This window comes from Apium graveolens, chromosome 2 (genome assembly GCF_009905375.1).
Source record: "Apium graveolens cultivar Ventura chromosome 2, ASM990537v1, whole genome shotgun sequence".
In the NCBI taxonomy this organism is placed as follows: domain Eukaryota; kingdom Viridiplantae; phylum Streptophyta; class Magnoliopsida; order Apiales; family Apiaceae; genus Apium; species Apium graveolens.
In genome coordinates, this window is record NC_133648.1 from 234,558,086 (window position 1) to 234,580,230 (window position 22,145).

The 22,145-nt window shown below is 37.9% G+C and overlaps 1 non-coding gene across 1 annotated transcript; it reads left to right on the forward strand.

Annotated features, from left to right (window-relative positions):
- Positions 1-20,086: 20,086 nt before the first annotated feature.
- On the forward strand, positions 20,087-20,193 carry LOC141710004 (small nucleolar RNA R71). The gene has a single exon (XR_012570548.1). It is a non-coding gene; the product is annotated as a small nucleolar RNA R71 (small nucleolar RNA).
- The last annotated feature ends 1,952 nt before the right edge of the window (positions 20,194-22,145 follow it).

Here is a 22,145-nt window from a genome sequence, read left to right on the forward strand (position 1 = left end):
GTTCTCTGTGAAATTATCAATCCAGTCGTATAAGTTTCATGAACCAATGAGGTCTGTAGAGAAGGGAGTTGTGTTTTGAAGTTTTCCGATGTTCGCCGGAAACTGGAAAATTTCACGGCCAAATTCCGGCCAACTCAGGGATTGTTAGGTTGTTTTGATTGCATGGTTGTGTTCCTGGTGTTGTGTAGATGTGATCTGGAGCTTGTGGCAAGGTGAGGAGGCCGGAATCGTGTTCTCCGGACACCCCTGTGTTTTCCGGCGACTAGATTGTAAAAATTGCAGTTTGGTCCCTGAAGTTTTGGGGACGATGCAGTTTGGTCCCTGTAGTTTCCAGACTTTGCAAAAATAGGATTCCTGCTTTAAAAATGTTTAAAAATCATATTTCCCATTTATTTTTATTATAAAAATTCGTTTTTAATTTCTGAAAATTCTAAAAATTATTATTTTAATTCCGAAAATTATTTTTAATTCACAAATAAATCTGAATTAATTATTTAATTAATTTCAGTTAATTTTTAATTGGTTAATTAGTCAATTAATTCGAAAATTAATTGATTTAATTAATTATTAATTGATTTTAATTAATTATTTAATTAGATTTAATTATTAAAAATGATTTAAAAATTCTGAAAAATAGTTTCGAGCTTTAAAATATTATTCTAAATTATTTTCAAGGCTCGATAATTATTCTAAAATTGTTTCGGAGCCAGAATTGGCCAACCGAACCCTGTTTATTAACCTGAAATTGATCCAACGACCCGTTTTAATTCCGAAAAATGTTTTAAAAATTATTTTAAATACCCGAAAGCACATTTATGACCTAAGACTTCTTTATAAATGATATGTCATTGATTACGTGATGTATTATGTGTTATACGTGACATGTGGTTTGACTGTCGGTCTCTATAGGCGGTGTTTACTTCGTTATTGCGTAGATTTCAATCCGTTAATCGGATTTGGGTAAAACGAAGGGTAGATAGAAGTGTGCGTTGAATAGAATCTTATGAGTTGATGATTGATAGATGCTTATGATATGTGAGCAGAAGAGGCAAGGCGTAGAAAAGGGAAACAGATAGTTGAGGAATAAGACGGTTGTGATTGGAAGCGAGTACAGAGTAGTAAGCTAATACCAGGCAAGTGTTCTGAACTTTCTCGAGATATTGAAATTCTTGATAGTCTTGTTGACATTGCAAGTGCTTTGAAGCACGGAAACCTAAACCCTGATTTCAGTTATTGTTCTTGAGCCATGAACCATATTCTTTCTAAACCATTGATTATTGTAAACCCACGCTCGAACCTCAAGTATACCATACTATTCCATAAATACATGCAACCAAAATTCCAAACACGGAACTGAATTACTTGTACATTCCACCATTGTATCCTATGCTTTGAGAGCCCAAATCTTTGAAACCCTGAAATATTGATTTTTTTTGTTATCCAATTCTTTCATTACCCAGCATTAAGCTTTTAAACTACTTTATTGATCCTTACAAAGATTGAAACCCTCTCATTGTTAAACACTCATTTTTGTAATGATTCTGGTTATTGTTAATTATTGCATATTCTGTTATTATGTTAGAATTGGATTGTTTTTTTTTATAAAATTGTGGACCAGATTCGTGGTCAGACCATATAATGGTCAAGTTAGGCCAATGTGTGCCTTGGATCCAGTAGTTAGAGCAATGCTGTGTGCCTTGCTCGGGGTTAGTGCGTGACTGATCAGCAGCCTAACCTTGGTTTTTAAATTAAAAGTATATCATCCAATTCTGAATCATAATCAAATGTTCACTTGATATCATAATCATAGTCACCTGATGATCATTATTCTCAGTTTTGTTATTGTGACTTGCTGAGCTAGTTAGCTCATTTGTGCGATGTTGTTTATATTCCTTCCAGTTAAAAAGGAACCAGTTGGTAGCGAGGATCCCTAGTCCAGCGCGAGAGCTAGGGGTTCAGGTTGAGGAAGTTGAACTAGTAGGCTTCTTTTGGAATAATTTAAGTTTGTAAAAGTTTGTAATAATGTTTGATACTCAGTGTGAGTTTGAAATAGTTGGGATTTGAACGGTTTGTAATATATTAGTGTGTTGGCTTGTGTGCATACTTTAACCTGTTGCGGTCCGTGGTGGTTGATAAGTAGGGTCACTGCATATATTATTATTATCTTTATCTTTGATATAAGCAGGTTATAATTAAGGTGTGTGTGTGGACCCCAAACTTCTGACCCGGGTTTGGAGGGCGTCACAGGTTGGTATCAGAGCCATAGGTTATAAGTCACTGACACAAGCCTAGGTTAACGGGAATGGGTAGAGGGTTAAGATTAGAAGTAAGGCATAGGATGATAGAACGTTGAGAGGGTGAGTGCTTCTGTATATCAGGTATTAGTATAGTTTGCGTTATGGAACGAGATTCTTATATTGCGATATGATTTCAGATAGCAGAGATGGCCGACTCTTTTATTCCTGTATCAGCTAATCACTCAGAGCCTTCAATAGGAGTGCCGCCTTCGGATCCACGTCCTGTTGTTCCACTAGCATTGGCTATTCTACCTCCACCGGTGTTGCAGCCCGTACCACTGCAGGCTATTCCACCTCCAGGCGTGAGGCCACCTATCAGAGGACCCCCACCTGCGGATTCAGGCTTTACTAGTCATTCAGTCACGGGAGTACCTTTCCAGTTCTCTTCCTATCCTGTCCCATATCATCAGTTTGAGGCTTGCCTTATGGAGCAGTGATTCCTACAGGGTCAGATCCAGGAGTTATTGCATATCATGCGTACCAGAGAGATGGGGAGTGGTGAGAGGCGACTTAGAGAGAGGCTCCAGGCGTTTCGTAGAGCAGCTGTTGTGAGGATTGCTGAGGCTACACATGAGGACATCACCCCTGATTTCCTAGTCGAGTGGGCTAAGTGGGTTCTAGAGGAGCTTGAGGAGATAGGAGGTCCAGATTTGCCATGAGCCAGAGATTCAGAGATGGAGATGCTGAGAAGTGTTGTTATGGTTATGTAGTATGTACAGTAGCGTGTAGTGTGTATCAGTAGACTTTTGAGTTGTATTTATAGACTAGCTATGCTGACTAGTGAGTAGGTTGTTGTACCCTTTTTGCTTTTACTTTCGAAGCGTCTTTACGCTTGTACTACCCTAAAACTTTTGATCTATATATATCAGTACCTTTTTCCTTTCCAGCACTGTCATTTATTTTATTGCACCTGTTTTACTTTACCTTATTTATTGCACCAGTTATACCCTGTGATACCATGTACCCTGTTTTCCATAACTGTTTATATTCTGTAAAGAAGCATGCAATTTACTTAGTTACAACTGTTTTCAAAAAGAGATATTCCTGTTTTACAAAACTTTTCTTTTATGCAAATATTTAATTTAAAAGCTAAATAAATTGATTGATTCTTTACAGAAAATGCCTCCCAAAAGAAATACCCGCACCAACACCCGAAATGAAGAAACCAACAACAATCAAGATGATACAAATCCGAATGTGAACCCAGGACCTATGGACCCAGCAGTAGCCCAGATTCTTCAAATCTTGGCCCAACAAACAGTTCACCTAGCACAACAACAACAAAGACAGACCAATCCCCAGGTAACCTTCAAAACTTTTCAGGCAATAAACCCACCAGAATTCAAGGGTTCCTTAGAGGCAATTGAAGCAAATGTTTGGTTAAAGGAAATAGAGAAGGCATTTGCCTTAGTGAAAGTGAAGGAGGAACAGAAGGTTGAGTTTGCAAGTTATTATCTGAAGAATGAAGCCACCTATTGGTGGGAGATGGTGAAGACATTGGAAGGTACAGATGTTATTACTTGGGAAAGGTTCAAGGAATTGTTTCTAGAAAAGTATTTTCCTCAGTTTGTTCAGGATCAAATGGAGCTGAAGTTTTTAGAGTTAAAGCAAGGGAATATGTCGGTAACAGATTATGAGGGGAAGTTTGAGGAATTGTCAAGGTATGTGCCGTCGTATGTTGATACTGATAGAAAGAAAGCTAAGAGATTCCAGCAAGGCTTGAAGCCATGGATCAGAGGGAAGGTAGCTATTTTTGAATTGGAGACTTATGCAGGAGTAGTACAGAAGGCTATGATCGCAGAGACAGAGAGTGAGATGTTCCAGAAAGATAAGGAAAGCAAGAAAAGGAAAGTTGAGGGAAGTGAGGGTCAGTCACAAACAGGGAAGTTTCCAAACTTCAAGAAGGGCAAGTTCCAGCCAGGAAGAAATTTTAATTTCAGAAGACAAAATGCAGGAGACGGAGGACAGGGCAATCGTCCAGCTAATGTAAATCAGCCGAATCAGTTGAGATTAACTTTTCCAGATTGTCAAATTTGTGGAAAGAAGCATGGAGGAGTTTATAACAAGTTGAATGTGGTATGTTTTAAATGCAACCAGAAAGGGCACTATTCAAGGGAGTGCCGAAATCAGCCAGCAAATAAGGATCAGCCTATCCGGAATCCAGCAGTGAAGGTTCCAGCCATTGGATTTACATGCTTTAAATGTGGGAAGCCAGGACATATGGCCAGGGATTGCAAGACACCAGCCCCAGTCAGTAATGCATTGAGGATTATGGGATCTACCCCAACCGTGAATGAGACTCCAAGGGCTAGAGTTTTTGACATGTCAGTGAAGGATGCTATCCAGGATACGGATGTCGTGGCAGGTACGCTTAATGTGAATTCTTTATGTGCCAAAGTGTTAATAGATTCGGGAGCAACTCGATCGTTTGTTTCACAAGACTTTGTTAGTAAATTAAATTGTCCAGTTGAATGCTTAAATGAAATAATGACTGTGGAATTAGCAAATCAAGAACGTGTAACTGTGAACCAAGTTTGTGGAAATTGTGAGGTTGAGATTTCTGGTAGTAAGTTTTGTGTAGATTTGATACCATTTAAGTTAGGAGAATTTGATGTAATATTAGGGATGGATTGGTTATCTAAGCATGATGCTCAGATAGATTGTCGGAATAAGAAAGTAATGGTGAAAACGCCAGACGAAAGAATAGTAACGTTCAAAGGTCAGAAACAAGTAAAGAAGTTCTTAACAATGATTCAAGCCAAGAAATTATTACGGCAAGGATGTGAGCATTTCGTAGCATATGTAATCGACAGGAGTCAGGAGCCAGCAAAACTTGAAGATATTCCAGTAGTGAATGAATTTCCAGACGTATTTCCCGACGAATTACCAGGACTTCCTCCAGATAGAGAAATTGAATTTACGATCGACTTAGAACCTGGAACAGAACCGGTGTCCAAAGCCCCGTACAGAATGGCGCCTATTGAGATGAAGGAGCTAGCAAGGCAATTGCAAGAATTGTTAGAGAAAGGAGTAATTAGACCTAGCGTATCCCCGTGGGGAGCCCCGGTATTATTTGTCAAGAAGAAAGATGGAAGCATGAGACTGTGCATTGACTATAGGGAGCTCAATAAGCTGACAATCAAAAACAAGTATCCGTTACCCAGAATCGATGATTTGTTTGACCAATTGAAGGGAGCCAAGTATTTCTCCAAAATTGATTTAAGATCGGGATATCATCAACTAAAGATCAAGCCACAAGATATACCAAAGACAGCTTTCAGAACAAGGTATGGGCATTATGAATTTCTAGTGATGTCTTTTGGATTGACCAACGCCCCAGCAGCGTTTATGGACCTGATGAATAGAATTTTCAAAGAGTATTTGGATAAGTTTGTTATTGTGTTTATAGACGATATTTTAATCTATTCCAAAATGAAAGAGGATCATGCGGAACATGTGAGAACGGCTTTGGAGATTTTAAGGAAGAAGAAGTTATATGCTAAACTGTCGAAGTGTGAGTTTTGGCTACAGGAAGTTCAGTTCTTAGGACACATAGTCAGTAATGAAGGGATCAAAGTGGACCCGGCAAAGATCGAAGCAATTACGAATTGGGAGAGACCGAGAACACCCACTGAGGTAAGAAGTTTCCTAGGATTGGCAGGATATTATCGTCGATTTGTTCAGAATTTCTCAAGGATTGCCACATCATTAACAAAGCTTACACGAAAGAATGAAAAGTTTATATGGAACGACAAGTGTGAAGAAAGTTTTCAAGAATTGAAGCAGAGATTAATCACGGCACCTGTTTTGTCACTTCCAGACGATCAAGGGAATTTCGTAATTTATAGCGATGCTTCTCATAAAGGACTAGGATGTGTTCTTATGCAGCACGACAAGGTGATTGCTTATGCGTCAAGACAATTGAAACCACACGAACAGAAATACCCTACTCATGATTTGGAACTAGCAGCCATAGTTTTTGCTTTGAAGATTTGGAGACATTATTTGTATGGAGAAAAGTGTGAGATTTTCACGGATCATAAAAGTTTGAAATATATATTTACCCAGAAGGAACTTAATATGAGGCGAAGGAGATGGTTAGAATTGATCAAGGATTATGATTGCTCGATTAATTATCATCCCGGTAAGGCGAACGTTGTAGCAGATGCGTTAAGTCGGAAGGAAAGGTTAAATGTGTTATCTGTACCTGAAGAAATATATAAAGAATTTCAGAAATTAGAATTGGAGGTTAGAATTTGCAAGCCTGAGGAAGCAAAAGTATACAGTATGATTTTCCACCCGGAGTTATTGGAGAAAATAAAGAAATGCCAGAAAGAGGTAATGGATCAAGATATAAATAGTTTGATAGGTGAGGAATTATGCACGCAACAATATGATCAAGGTATTCTTAGGTTTTCTTCAAGAGTTTGGATTCCACCAGTGACGGAGTTAAAGAATGAAATTTTACAAGAGGCACATAGTTCAAGATATTCCATCCATCAAGGGAGTACCAAAATGTACAGAGATTTAAAGAAGAATTATTGGTGGCCAAATATGAAGAGGGAAATTGCGGAATGGGTTAGCAAATGTTATACCTGTCAGAGAGTTAAAGCGGAGCATCAGAGACCAAGCGGATTGCTACAGCCATTGGAGATTCCAGAATGGAAGTGGGAACATATTACCATGGATTTCATAGTTGGATTACCAAGGACAAGGGCTAATCATGATGCCATTTGGGTTATAGTGGATAGACTTACCAAGTCAGCTCATTTTCTGCCTATAAATGAAAGATTTTCGCTCGACAAGTTAGTCCATATGTACCTAAATGAAATTGTAGTTCGTCATGGAGTTCCAGTGTCTATCGTATCTGATCGAGATCCAAGGTTTAATTCAAGATTTTGGAAGAGTTTTCAAGAATGTTTGGGAACAAAATTGAATATGAGTACGGCCTATCACCCGCAGACGGACGGCCAAAGTGAAAGAACAATCCAGACAATCGAGGACATGCTACGTGTTTGTGCTATTGATTTCAAAGGAAGTTGGGACGAGCATTTACCCCTGGTAGAATTTGCTTATAACAACAGTTACCACGCCAGCATTGGGATGCCACCTTATGAAGCCCTTTATGGACGCAAATGTAGATCTCCATTATATTGGGACGAAGTAGGAGAACGCAAAATATTCGGACCTGAATTGGTACAACAGACAAAGGAAGTTGTTGAACTTATCCAGAAAAGATTAATAGCCGCACAAAATCGTCAGAGGAGGTATGCAGACCAGTCAAGGAAAGACATGGAATTTGAAGAAGGGAGCTCGGTATTATTGAAAGTATCACCGTGGAAAGGACTAACGAGGTTTGGGAAGAAAGGGAAGCTAAGCCCAAGATATGTCGGACCTTTTGAGATCCTAAAGAGCGTTGGCAAAGTCGCTTACGAATTGGCGTTACCTCCGCACATGGAGCACATTCACAATGTTTTTCATGTATCGATGCTCAAGAAATATAATCCAGACTCCAGGCATGTAATAGAATATGAGCCAATAGAGCTTCAGGCAGATTTATCATATGTAGAGAATCCAATAGAGATTTTAGAGGAAAGAGAGAAAATATTGAGAAATAAAGTGATAAAGTTAGTAAGAGTATTGTGGAGAAACCCAAAGGTTGAAGAGTCAACCTGGGAGTTAGAAAGTGATATGAGAGAAAAGTACCCTCATTTGTTTTCTTAGGAGATTCTGAGGACAGAATCCTTTTAAGGGGGGAAGGATGTAATATCCGGGATATAACGTGTAATTATTTTTACTATTAAATAATTAATATGTGTGTTCAGTACCTATTCTGTGAGTTAATTGTTACGTGATATATGTACTTGAATATTCAAAAATAATATTAATTGAGTATTTTAATTTTTATATGTCCAAAATAAAATATAGATAATTGTTATATCTTCCTAATTATTTTTATGTTGATTTATAGATTTATAAGAATCAAATGAAATTTTTTTAAATCTTTTTCCGGGTAATTAAAATCTATTTTATAAAAACGGGAACCAACCGACGTCAACCGTTGTTACGTTTTTGGAACCCGAAACTCTTCCGAGAACTCCTTCCTAACCTAATTGTAATATTCCGAGCATTTTCCATGTTTCGACTTTTTCGATCCGGCGTACGGTTTGTCCTGCGCGGGTCCCGGCACAACATTTTCGATACAATATTCATTTCGGTAAATTAATAAAACCCGTATTTTCGATAAACGGGAGCTTTTTATTAAACTATCCCAATTATCACTTCGTAGTACGTGTAACTGGGTGCTGAGACCAAGACCGCAGTACAAGTTGTACTGATTTGGATAATTATCCCGAAAACCGATACCGTTTGGATCAGTTTTTATAAATAAACGTACCATTTTATATCCGGAATGATCCAACGGGATACTAATTTTCCGTAATTATAAATAGCCTTTTACCGTATTTTATTTCGTATAAAAATCATTTGCAGACAGATAAATATATAATTTTACAGAGAAAAATCATATATTCATAAACCTTTCTGAGAATCAAACCACAAATTCAAGGCGTTAGTGAAATCCGTTTGAAAAGTTGGAGTAACCGATTCGAAGGTCTCAAGGAGTACTATCAGATTCTAAGCTTGGTTTCACTGCAGAATCAAAGATTGAATTTCTAAAAATTTAATTATTTTCGAATTTATTTTATTAAAAATATGAATTTTTGTTCGGATGATTGTTTGTATGATTTGATGATTGCATGTTGTAGAGCATGTTTTCCTGATGATTTTCATATGTCATACGTCTGATTTGGAGTTCAATAACATGTTCAAATTTGAGTTTGATTTTCGAATTTTAAAATTAGGGTTTATAACCCGTATGAATGTTCTTAATTGAAATTTGGGGGTTTCTTATTCTGTGATAGATTGATGTTGTGATATAGTGGGTTGTGTTCTCTGTGAAATTATCAATCCAGTCGTATAAGTTTCATGAACCAACGAGGTCTGTAGAGAAGGGAGTTGTGTTTTGAAGTTTTCCGATGTTCGCCAGAAACTGGAAAATTTCACGGCCAAATTCCGGCCAACTCAGGGATTGTTAGGTTGTTTTGATTGCATGGTTGTGTTCCCGGTGTTGTGTAGATGTGATCTGGAGCTTGTGGCAAGGTGAGGAGGCCGGAATCGTGTTCTCCGGCCACCCCTGTGTTTTCCGGCGACTGGACTGTAAAAATTGCAGTTTGGTCCCTGAAGTTTTGGGGACGATGCAGTTTGGTCCCTATAGTTTCCAGACTTTGCAAAAATAGGATTCCTGTTTTAAAAATGTTTAAAAATCATATTTCCCATTTATTTTTATTATAAAAATTCGTTTTTAATTTCTGAAAATTCTAAAAATTATTATTTTAATTCCGAAAATTATTTTTAATTCACAAATAAATCTGAATTAATTATTTAATTAATTTCAGTTAATTTTTAATTGGTTAATTAGTCAATTAATTCGAAAATTAATTGATTAATTGATTTAATTAATTATTAATTGATTTTAATTAATTATTTAATTAGATTTAATTATTAAAAATGATTTAAAAATTCTGAAAAATAGTTTCGAGCTTTAAAATATTATTCTAAATTATTTTCAAGGCTCGATAATTATTCTAAAATTGTTTCGGAGCCAGAATTGGCCAACCGAACCCTGTTTATTAACCTGAAATTGATCCAACGACCCGTTTTAATTCCGAAAAATGTTTTAAAAATTATTTTAAATACCCGAAAGCACATTTATGACCTAAGACTTCTTTATAAATGATATGTCATTGATTACGTGATGTATTATGTGTTATACGTGACATGTGGTTTGACTGTCGGTCTCTATAGGCGGTGTTTACTTCGTTATTGCGTAGATTTCAATCCGTTAATCGGATTTGGGTAAAACGAAGGGTAGATAGAAGTGTGCGTTGAATAGAATCTTGTGAGTTGATGATTGATAGATGCTTATGATATGTGAGCAGAAGAGGCAAGGCGTAGAAAAGGGAAACAGATAGTTGAGGAATAAGACGGTTGTGATTGGAAGCGAGTACAGAGTAGTAAGCTAATACCAGGCAAGTGTTCTGAACTTTCTCGAGATATTGAAATTCTTGATAGTCTTGTTGACATTGCAAGTGCTTTGAAGCACGGAAACCTAAACCCTGATTTCAGTTATTGTTCTTGAGCCATGAACCATATTCTTTCTAAACCATTGATTATTTTAAACCCAAGCTCGAACCTCAAGTATACCATACTATTCCATAAATACATGCAACCAAAATTCCAAACACGGAACTGAATTACTTGTACATTCAACCATTGTATCCTATGCTTTGAGAGCCCAAATCTTTGAAACCCTGAAATATTGATTTTTTTTGTTATCCAATTCTTTCATTACCCAGCATTAAGCTTTTAAACTACCTTATTGATCCTTACAAAGATTGAAACCCTTTTATTGTTAAACACTCATTTTTGTAATGATTCTGGTTATTGTTAATTATTGCATATTCTGTTATTATGTTAGAATTGGATTGTTTTTTTTATAAAATTGTGGACCAGATTCGTGGTCAGACCATATAATGGTCAAGTTAGGCCAATGTGTGCCTTGGATCCAGTAGTTAGAGCAATGTTGTGTGCCTTGCTCGGGGTTAGTGCGTGACTGATCAGCAGCCTAACCTTGGTTTTTAAATTAAAAGTATATCATCCAATTCTGAATCATAATCAAATGTTCACTTGATATCATAATCATAGTCACCTGATGATCATTATTCTCAGTTTTGTTATTGTGACTTGCTGAGCTAGTTAGCTCATTTGTGCGATGTTGTTTATATTCTTTCCAGTTAAAAAGGAACCAGTTGGTAGCGAGGATCCCCAGTCCAGCGCGAGAGCTAGGGGTTCAGGTTGAGGAAGTTGAACTAGTAGGCTTCTTTTGGAATAATTTAAGTTTGTAAAAGTTTGTAATAATGTTTGATACTCAGTGTGAGTTTGAAATAGTTGGGATTTGAACGGTTTGTAATATATTAGTGTGTTGGCTTGTGTGCATACTTTAACCTGTTGCGGTCCGTGGTGGTTGATAAGTAGGGTCACTGCATATATTATTATTATCTTTATCTTGGATAGAAGCAGGTTATAATTAAGGTGTGTGTGTGGACCCCAAACTTCTGACCCGGGTTTGGAAGGCGTCACAATTTGACGCCTAGCCTTATTCCCAACTAGCATTGAAATCCCAGTTTTTCTTCAATTTAAAAATTCAGTGTTCTTTTGCCATTAAGAGAATACCAAAAATTCTAGATATAAACAAGTGATTAAATCTCAACAAATAAACAAAGATGATCATTATCTAGATCAAAAGCAATCTTATAAGACTTTTAAATTTTTTTTTCTGGCATGCAAATCAATTCATTAGGATATAAACATCCCTCTATTCGTCATCACTACACTTAAATTAACATCAACCAATCAATCATAAACAACTCAACCTAAGGGATCATGTTATATGCATGCAAATGCAACTATATGAACTCACATAAAAACACAAAAAAATATGTCCTATATGAATAATCATGTAAAAATATGAATGAAATACAACTAAACATACAACATGAATCTATTTGATCTATATGGACACACACAAACTAATACTTACATTATCACCCCCAAACTTAAAATTTTCAATATCCTCATTGAAGGTAATGATAAGGAATTCAGGCATACCTAGTCGTCAGAAAGATCACCCTCTTCGGGTGGAGTATCAGGTGGAGGATACACAGAATTAGCACCAAACACCGGCCAATCAACCTCAACACCAGTGGCTCGGAAAGCAGTGCCCAAAGCATGTGTCAAGTCGGCCGTAAAACGACTGTGCATGTCATGCATAATATCCATGCGTCTGGCCAATCTCTGAAACTGTGCGTTACCAATCCCAGAACCAGCCCCTACTTCCTATTGAGCACGCGAAGAACTAGCCTCTCCACGAGCGGCTCTCCAAGCTGCACGCCTAGCCGGAGAAGATCCACCAGCATAAGTCTGATCAACTGGCTGGCCTTCTGGCAGATGGTCATAAGTGTAACCCAGACCCTTCTCATAAGCTTTTCCACATACCATTCCTGCATGACTGAGATCGTCGAGCTATCAATAGGAGCGCTCGACATCTATAACTGCTCCAACTCGGGCCAAAGAACACCAACCGAAATACAAAGCTTCATCATAATAGAGGCATGAGGAATCGCCCCCGATGTCCTGCTTTGCAGAAACCGTAGCATTTTATTCTGATATATCACATGGCCAAAATCCACATACTCCTCATTCAAGATCCCCCAAAGTAGAATAATACGATCAACAGTAACATCATGCTGATGTGAAGAAGGCATAATATTGGCACACACAAAAGCATTCCAAGCCCGAGCATACCTATTCATACATACAGCCGGAAAAGTGAGCGGCTCATTCGTGCCCTTCTTGCTCTTACACTGTGTTCCTAGAACACACAACTCAGCCACAATATAATCAAGATCCATTCATCCCTAGACTTGTTCACCCATTCCTCTTGCGTAAGCTTTCTCGTGGATTGATTAATGACCTGATGAATAGCCGCATGATGATAATCCACCGTCAACCCAAGAACCACAGAAAACCCATTCATGTCCGCCCTAATATTAACATAAAACTCCCGGTCAATGCTCATCAGGACTACGTCGGGTGTATCACAGAAAGTTTACCATTCCATCTCCGTAATCATCTTGAAGAGCATTCCATCCTTCGCCGTCGGTAAGAAACCCCTCTCCTTAGCAATTGATTTGGACATCAATCTTGCAAACTCAGCCCGGGCCTCCGGAGAAGAAAACCTGTTTGTCGTTCCACCAACAATCAAATCCTCGGTATATGAGGGACTAGAGCTGCTACTAACCGCGATTCTCGATCTTTTGGGTGCCATTAGAACAACAGAGAGATGTTATGTGTAAGTAGTGTATAGTAGAAGCTAGGGTTTTGGAATTAGAATAGATGTGATAGAGATGTATGTAGGATGTATATATAGGGTAGAGATGGGGTGGGGTTAGGATTATTTAGGGAATAGAATTTGAGTAGAAGTAGGGTAAAATTCGGCTGGGTTTGTGTTTTTGTTTGGGTTTTTTTTTCTGATTTCCCCCCTTTTTATTTTCCAGACCTTATGCGCGGACGCCCTGCTCTCTCGTGCGGGCGCGCCATGTTTCTGTAGAATCTGCGCGGCCGCCCCGCTTCTGGCACGGGCGCGACGTGTTCTTGGAAAAAAATGATTTTTTTTCTGCTTTTTTTCTTTGTTTTTTTCTTTTCATACTAAAATACAAGAAGTCATGGGTTGCCTCCCACGAAGCGCTTTGTTTACATTGCTAGATTGATGTGAAACTTCGAACTCAAGTTGCCAAAAGAACGGCGCTCACCACCTCGCGGTTCGCCATATCTCCATAGTAATGCTTCAATCTCTGCCCATTAACCTTGAATGCTTGATCTAGATGCATATCAAAAATCTCCACAGCTCCATGTGGAAACACAGTTTTGACCGTGAATGGCCCTGACCACCTCGACTTAAGTTTTCCTGGGAAAAGTCGGAGACGAGAGTTGTACAATAGAAATTTCTAAACGGGCACAAAAGACTTACACACTAATCTCCTATCATGCCATCTCTTGACTTTCTCCTTGTATACTTTGTTATTCTCATAAGCCTGTAATCGAAACTCCTCGAGTTCATTTAGTTGAAGCATTCTTTTCTCTCCAACAGCTTCTATGTCAAGGTTTAGCTTCTTCAAAGCCCAATATGCTTTATGCTTTAACTCCGCATGCAAATGACATGCCTTCCCATATATCAACTAGAAAGGAGATATACCAAGAGGAGTCTTAAATGTTGTTCTATATGCCCAAACAGCTTCATCTAGCTTCAAAGACCAATCTTTTCTTGATGGACTCACCGCCTTCTCCAAGATACGTTTAATCTCCCGATTAGACACTTCAGCTTGCCCAGTAGTTTGAGGATGGTAAGCTGTGGCAATACGATGATTCATGTGATACTTTTCCATCAATGCGGTGAACTTGCGATTGCAGAAATGCGATCCCTCATCACTGATTATGACTCTCGGAGTGCCGAAACGCGTGAATATCTGCTTATGAAGGAAGTTAATCACCACCTTAGCATCATTGGTTGGTAACGCTTTCACTTCGATCCATTTGGACAAATAATCAACCGCCAACAGAATATACTGATTATTGCTGGACGAGACAAATGGCCCCATAAAATCGATTCCCCAAACATCGAAAATCTCAACTTCGAGCATCATATTAAGAGGCATCTCATCTCTCTTGGATATATTACCAACTAGTTGGCAGCGATCACATCTCGAAACGAACTGATGAGCATCCTTAAACAAAGTAGGCCATAAGAATCCTGCTTGAAGGATACGAGCAGATGTCTTCTCTCCACCATAATGTCCACCATACACAGTAGAATGGAAAACGCGCAAGATTCCCTCCGTCTCACTATATGGAATACATCGTCTGATAATCTGGTCAGCTCCTAGTCTAAACAAGAATCGCTCATCCCATCGATACCACTTCACCTCATGTAGAAACTTCTTCCTTTGAGCATAAGAGAGTTATGGGGGAATAACATTACTCACCAGATAGTTCACAATATCTGCAAACCATGGCTCTTCTTCTTGCACCCCAAAAAGTTACTCATCGGGAAAAGATTCATTGATCAATGTCTTGTCCAGTGAAGCCTTGCCTTGATCTTCCAAATATGATAGATGATCCGCTACCTGATTCTCTGTACCTTTTCAGTCCTTGATTTCCAGCTCGAATTCCTGAAGTAAGAGAATCCATCGAATCAAGCGAGGTTTGGAATCTTTCTTCGAGACCAGATATCGAATAGCAGCTTGATCCGTGTAAACTGTCACCTTTGTCCCAAGTAAATAAGATCGAAATTTCTCAAAACCATAGACAATTTCCAGCAACTCCTTCTCTGTAGTAGTGTAATTCAGCTGAGCACCATTAAGGGTCTTACTAGCATAGCAGGCCACATGGAAAATGTTCTGCTTCCTCTGGCCAAGAAGTGCTCCAACTGCATAATCACTAGCATGGCACATCATCTCAAAGGGCTCATTCAAATCAGGTACAGTAATCACAGGTGTTGTAGTCAAACTCTTTTTAAACTTTCAAAAGCAACTAGACATTCTTTATCAAATTTAAAGGGAACATCCTTTTCCAGCAAATTGCACAAAGGCTTAGAGATTTTGGAGAAATCTTTGATAAATCACCGATAAAAACCCGCATGAACAAGAAAACTGCAGACTCCTTTAACTGAAATTGGCGGAGGAAGATTTTCAATAACCCCCACTTTGGCCTTATCCACCTCAAGACCCTTGCTAGATACTTTGTGCCCAAGAATGATACCCTGTTGTACCATGAAGTGACATTTTTCCCAATCGAGCACTAGATTAGTCTCAACACATCTTTTCAGCACCAACCCAAGATTGTTCAAGCATTCATCATAAGAAGTCCCGAACACGGAAAAGTCATCCATGAATACTTCCACATTAGTGCCAATCATATCTGAGAAAATGGCCATCATGCATCTCTGAAAAGTAGCAGGTGCACCATAAAGTCCGAAAGAGACTCAACGGAAAGCGAACGTGCCAAATGGACAAGTAAACGTGGTTTTCTCTTGATCTTCTAGAGCAATGCAAATCTGATTATATCCCGAATATCCATCTAAAAGACAATAGTACTCATTACCAGCCAACATGTCAAGCATCTGATCAATGAATGGAAGTGAAAAGTGATCTTTCCTTATGGCTTTATTCATCTTTTGATAATCCATGCATACTCTCCATCCTGTAACTGCCCGAGTAGGGATAAGCTCATTTTTCTCATTAGCTACAACGGTAATGCCTCCTTACTTAGGCACACACTGTACCGGGCTCACCCACGAACTTCCAGATATAGGATAAATGATTCCTGTATATAGCCATTTAAGAATTTCTTTCTTCAAAACCTCCTTCATGATAGGATTTAGCCTCATTTATTGCTCCAAAGTTGGCTTGCTTCCTTCGTCATGCAGAATTTTATGCATGCAATAAGAAGGGCTGATTCCCTTGATATCTGCTATAGTCCACCCAATTGCTGATTTAAACTCTCTCAGAATTCTCAAGAGCTTATCTTCATCACTTCCTGAAAGGTCAGATACAATAATAACAGGCAAAGTAGATGCATCGCCTAAAAACGAATACCTCAAGTGATCATGCAGTGGTTTGAGCTCAAGTGTTGGAGCTTCTTCAATAGATGGCTTGAGACGCTTTGGAGAATTTTTCAGCTCTTCCAAACCTAGAGACTCGAATGGCAAATCCAACTTCCTTTTCCATAGAAATGCATTCAAATACTGCATCTGCTTGTCCGCTTCTTCATCTTCACTATCAAAATTCCTCGTTAAGGCTCTTTCTAAGGCGTCAGTCCTTAGCAAGTGATCAAGCTCTGAAGTTACTATGGAGTCGACCAACTCCACTTTAAAGCACTCCTCTTCATTAGTGGGGAATTTTATTGCATTGAAGACATTGAACGTGACATCCTGACATTGAACATGACATCCTGACCTTGAACTCTCATGGTAAGTTCACCCTTTTGCACATCGATTAGAGTTCAACCCGTAGCTAAGAATGGTCTTCCCAAGATGATCAGAATCTTCTTATCTTCCGCAAAGTCTAGAATGATAAAATCAGAAGGGAAGATGAGTTTATCCACCTTAACCAATAAATCCTCCACTACACCTCGCGGATAAGTGATGGAACGGTTAGCTAGTTGTAAAGACATGTTCACAGGTTTTGGATCAGGTAGACCAAGTTTCTTGAAAACGGACAAGGGCATCAGATTGATGCTAGCTCCCAAGTCACAGAAACACTTTTCGAACAACAGATTGCCAATGGTGCAAGGTATCATGAAGCTTCCTGGATCTTTAAGCTTAGGAGGTAGTTTCTGTTGCAGCATAACACTGCACTCTTCCGTTAGAGCAACAGTTTCCAATTCCTCAAGTTTTAGCTTCCGAGATAGAATACCCTTCATGAACTTAGCGTAACTCGGCATCTGTTCCAGAGCTTCAACAAAAGGTATGTTAATGTGCAACTTCTTGGAAACCTCCAAAAACTTGGTAAATTGCTTATCGAACTTCTGTTTTTGAAGTCTTCTAGGATATAGCAGAGGTGGGTAGACCTGTTTAACCCCTGTATTACCTTCAGGAGGATTGCTTACAACAGATTTCTTCTTTGGTTCCACCTCGGCATCCTTCTGCACCACTTTTTCAGCTACAATCTCATTTTCTGGAATTGGCAAAGGTGCAATTGCACCTGCATTCTGAACAGAGCTTTCAGAATCTTCATCTTGCTGAATTTTGGGGCTCGCAACCTTTCCAGATCTCAAGGTGATTGCCTTCAACTGCTCCTTGACTTCCCTCTTTCCTGGATTAGCTTCTGTATCACTAGGATGGGTTCCTGGTTGATGGTTCAATAAAACATTGCCAATTTTCCCTATTTGATTCTCCAGAGTCTTGATAGAATCCGCTTGGATTTTGCACATCAGCCTCAACTCCTCCAATTCAGATTTTTCATTAGTATATTGACCAGCACTTTCATGTAATTTTCGTTGAAGTTGGAGTTGTTGTCTTGGTGCATACTGTTGTTGAAAACCAGGAGGGTTGAATTGCTTTGCTCCACACTGCTGATAAGGCTGTTGCACACCACCCTGATTATTGCTCCAACTGAAGTTAGGATGATTGCGGTTGTTAGGATGATAAGTGGCAGGAACTAGTTGCTGCGACCTCCGAAAGTTGCTCGCAAACTGTGCTGACTCATTAGATATAGCTGTTAGTGTTTGTGCCCTAGAGACAACACTATGATGTTTTAGTTTAAGACATTAGGATTATTAATGTTTATGTTATATCGATTATTCTCTTTGTAATTTATTAATTCTTAATTTACTGTGATATACAAGTTAGATTAATAAATGTCCTTGGAATATGATATGCAATTCTATATCTCTAAGTACGTGACTTAGAAATGAGATTTATGAGAATAGTATCAATATTCCTAAAGGTCCCAAGTCGAGTATTATTATTAATGGACAATAATAATACATTAAGACTGGTGTGTTTGTTGACTGATGATCACATGTCATTGATCATAGGTATAGTGATACTAAAGTAAAAAACACAGGCAGATGTATATGTACATGGTGCTGGACAGACCCAATGTGAGATTCTACATGTCTGTTGTGTCATAAGTAATTCTCACTGTGATAATGATGTAATGGTCCTTAGACTTGAAGTCATTATAATTCTATACAAGAATTAATATATATTGATTCTATTAAAAGTTATCCTTGACCGGGTAATGATAAAAGCGGACATTGGGTATATTATGAATCGTATGAGAAATATGAATGATCTAAATGGGATTTAACCCTCCTATTTTAGGAATGATATTATTGGCCTCTTGTGTGAGCTAGACTATGAAATGCGTGGCCACGCTCAAATGTTGATTTGATATGATAGTCTACTCATTGATCAAGGAAACTTGGATTAAACTATGATGAGGATGACACATTACATGCCTCTAGTTTAATCTATAATATTTGGTTAAAGGGATTATATTACATTGTACATTATTCACAAAAGGTTTAATCGATCACCGATTCAATTATTATTACTTGGGTAACAATGATGTATTACTAGATGACGCTCATTGTTTACGATTTTAAATTAGATTTAAAATTCGTTGCCAATGTAATAATAACCTATAAGGTCACACACAAAGAGTGCTTGAAGGATTATTTAATTTAAATTGGATTTAAATTAAAGTAATTTGAATTATTTATAATATTAATTAAGTTTGACTTAATTAATTAGATAAATAATGATATTCAAATTTACTAATATTAATTATGAAATTTATTTGTTAAATATTTAACTGAGACTTAATTATAATACAAATAGAAATTTCGAATTAATAATAACTCCTAATTAGTTAAGAGTTATAGTTCGTTTTTCTACTCTTTATATAATATCTCTTGTGTGGCTGATTTTTGGGTGAAAAAGACTTTTACTAAAACCCTAGCCATCAAGAGAGAAGATGGAGAGAGCAAGAAGAAACGAGTTCGTGCTAGTACACATCCAATCCTTGCGTTCAAGCATTCATGTGGATACCGATAGAGCGTAGATCGCGAGAGCGGGATGCGTGGTGATTCAACAAGTTTTGAATCTCCATTAGTCAACCAATTTGTAAAGTTTCTTAAGATAAACAATCAGATCTACAAATTAAATATATGTTTTTCGCATGGATCCTGCGGTGGGTTTCAAAAATTCTAATTTTTCACGTTTTTAATTATTATTTCCGTTGCGTTTATGTGCTCGAAACCCAATAATAACACACTGCTCCGTTTCATGCGCACCTGAACAAAGCTCACAGACACTAGTTATCTGATTAACTCCATAGTTAGCCAAAGAATCCACTTTCATCGTTAACACCTTTAGTTGAGTAGCTATAGCCGTAGCTGTATTCACTTACAGAATTCCTGCTACCTTACCTTGAGGTAGTCTCTGAGTCGAGTTCTGTTATTCATTAGCAGCCATCAATTCAATTAGCTCATAAGCTTCATCATAGCCCTTAGACCATAAGGTTCAACCTGATGCTGCATCGAGCATTGGTCTGGACTGTGCTCCCAACCCATTATAAAAGCAATTGATGATCATCCATTCAGGCATGCCACGATGAGGACACTTCCTAAGTATCTCCTTGTAGCGCTCCCAAGCCTCACACAAAGATTCTCCTGATTGCTGTGCAAATTGAGTAAGAGCGTTCCTGATTGCAGCTGTCTTTGCCATAGGGAAGAATTTAGTAAGAAACTTCTGAGTAAGATCTTCCCAAGTAGTGATAGAACCTGCTGGTAGAGAATGTAACCAGCACTTAGCTTTATCCCTCAGAGAGAATGGGAAAAGCCTCAGCTTTACAGCATCTTCAGAAATCTCTAATGTGCATGTTGGGATCTTGTGTTGGAGAACCCCCAAACTGGACTGAATTCTGTACCATTTGAATCGTGCTAGACTTGATTTCAAAGGTATTAGCCACAATGGATGATCTGACAACGCTAGAATGAAAGTCATTGATCTTCGATTGGGAATAATCCATCAAAGCTTTCTGATTCGCTGCTGGTTCTCCCATTGCGACAAAAACTTCTTCTTCAACTTTTTCCTCTTCTTCAAAAACTCCGTTTTCCACTTCCTTAACTTCGCCTAGTGTTTCGTTACGAGATTGAGAACGTGTTCGCATACACGCTCTCTAGAGTACCTGAAACACAAACAAGGTAAATAAATAAGTAAAATATCCGAGTCAGTGAACTTTAACGATCACTGATGTCAAGCACATAAACTAAATTTAACACCGAAGTCCCCGGTAGCGGCGCCAATAACTTGTTCGCTGTAATTCTAACGCGAAATACACGCAAGCGTATGCGATCAAAAGTAGTATAAGATATAAATCAAGTTTGTTCCCATAGGGACTGGTTTAGGTTAAGTTCAGATTATGCACGTATGCAATAATGTATGATTATCGTTCAATGCTAAGACAAGTAATAATTTGAGTTTTGATTTAACTAAGAGATTATACTAAATAACATTAACTAAAAGAATAAAGATTGAATTACTTATATGAGAATAAACATGGGATTCTAACTTCATTAAATACTTCATTTAAAACTTTGCTCTTTAACCTTAGCATGTGATGGTGATGACAACTAATCAGATTACACGAAATTAGTATACGCCAACTTTCGTTGTACATATACCCTATTACTAAGCATCCAAAATTAAGATAGAAGATAGCAGACACCAATTATACTTAGACTGTAACGCCCCCAAATCCGGGGTCAGAGGATTTGGTCGTCACTATAAAACTTCAATCCAAAATAACCTGTTAAATCAATAATTAAATGCCAGCGGAAGATATTTAGCATAAATGACCCCAACCTAATCCAAGATCTTTTAAGGTTACAGTTCTAGAAACAAGATATCCAAATTCCACAAATAATTTTTCACTTTCTTTTAAAACTCTTTTCAACAATTCTCAATATCCAAACTTAACCCGCTAGTATAACTTCGAAATGAAGTATACTTGGCCTAAATAAAATACACAACTATAATATAATATAATATAAACAACTTTATACAATAGAACTTACACTAGCCCGCAAACCCTGGACCAACCACCTTCCAAGAGCTTCTTCTTTGCTTCCTCGAATTTCGCAGCTAAGTAGCGCAAGCTAATCCTCACTGGAGGTTAAATTTAAAAACAGGCAAGTATGAGCGAAAGAAATGCTCAGCAAGTTAATTATAACATATATAGGGTCGTTTTGATATAAAACCGACATCTGCATCAGCGCAGAACATAGAAAAAAATCATAATTGCTGAATCATAAAATTTTATAGTTGAGGAATCCTAGAATTGATTCCTTAATTGTATTCAAAACCATTTTTGATATTCTTGAGCGATATGCTTCGGCAATACTTTGAATCTTGACGAGAATAAAACTCGTAAAAACAGTGTTTACGGAAATATCGTAAACCGCAATAACATGAAACAATGATCATGGAATGAATCATAAACTTTACTCAAAACCGAACTCTTGAAATTAAGACTTATTAACGTTCAAGAAATTCCTAACTATTCAGTATCCATCATTATCGACTAAGTTTCCATAGACTTAGCCTGCTAAACCAGCCTGATAAAGACGGGTTGAATAATTAAGAAAATCCCAATTCATTCA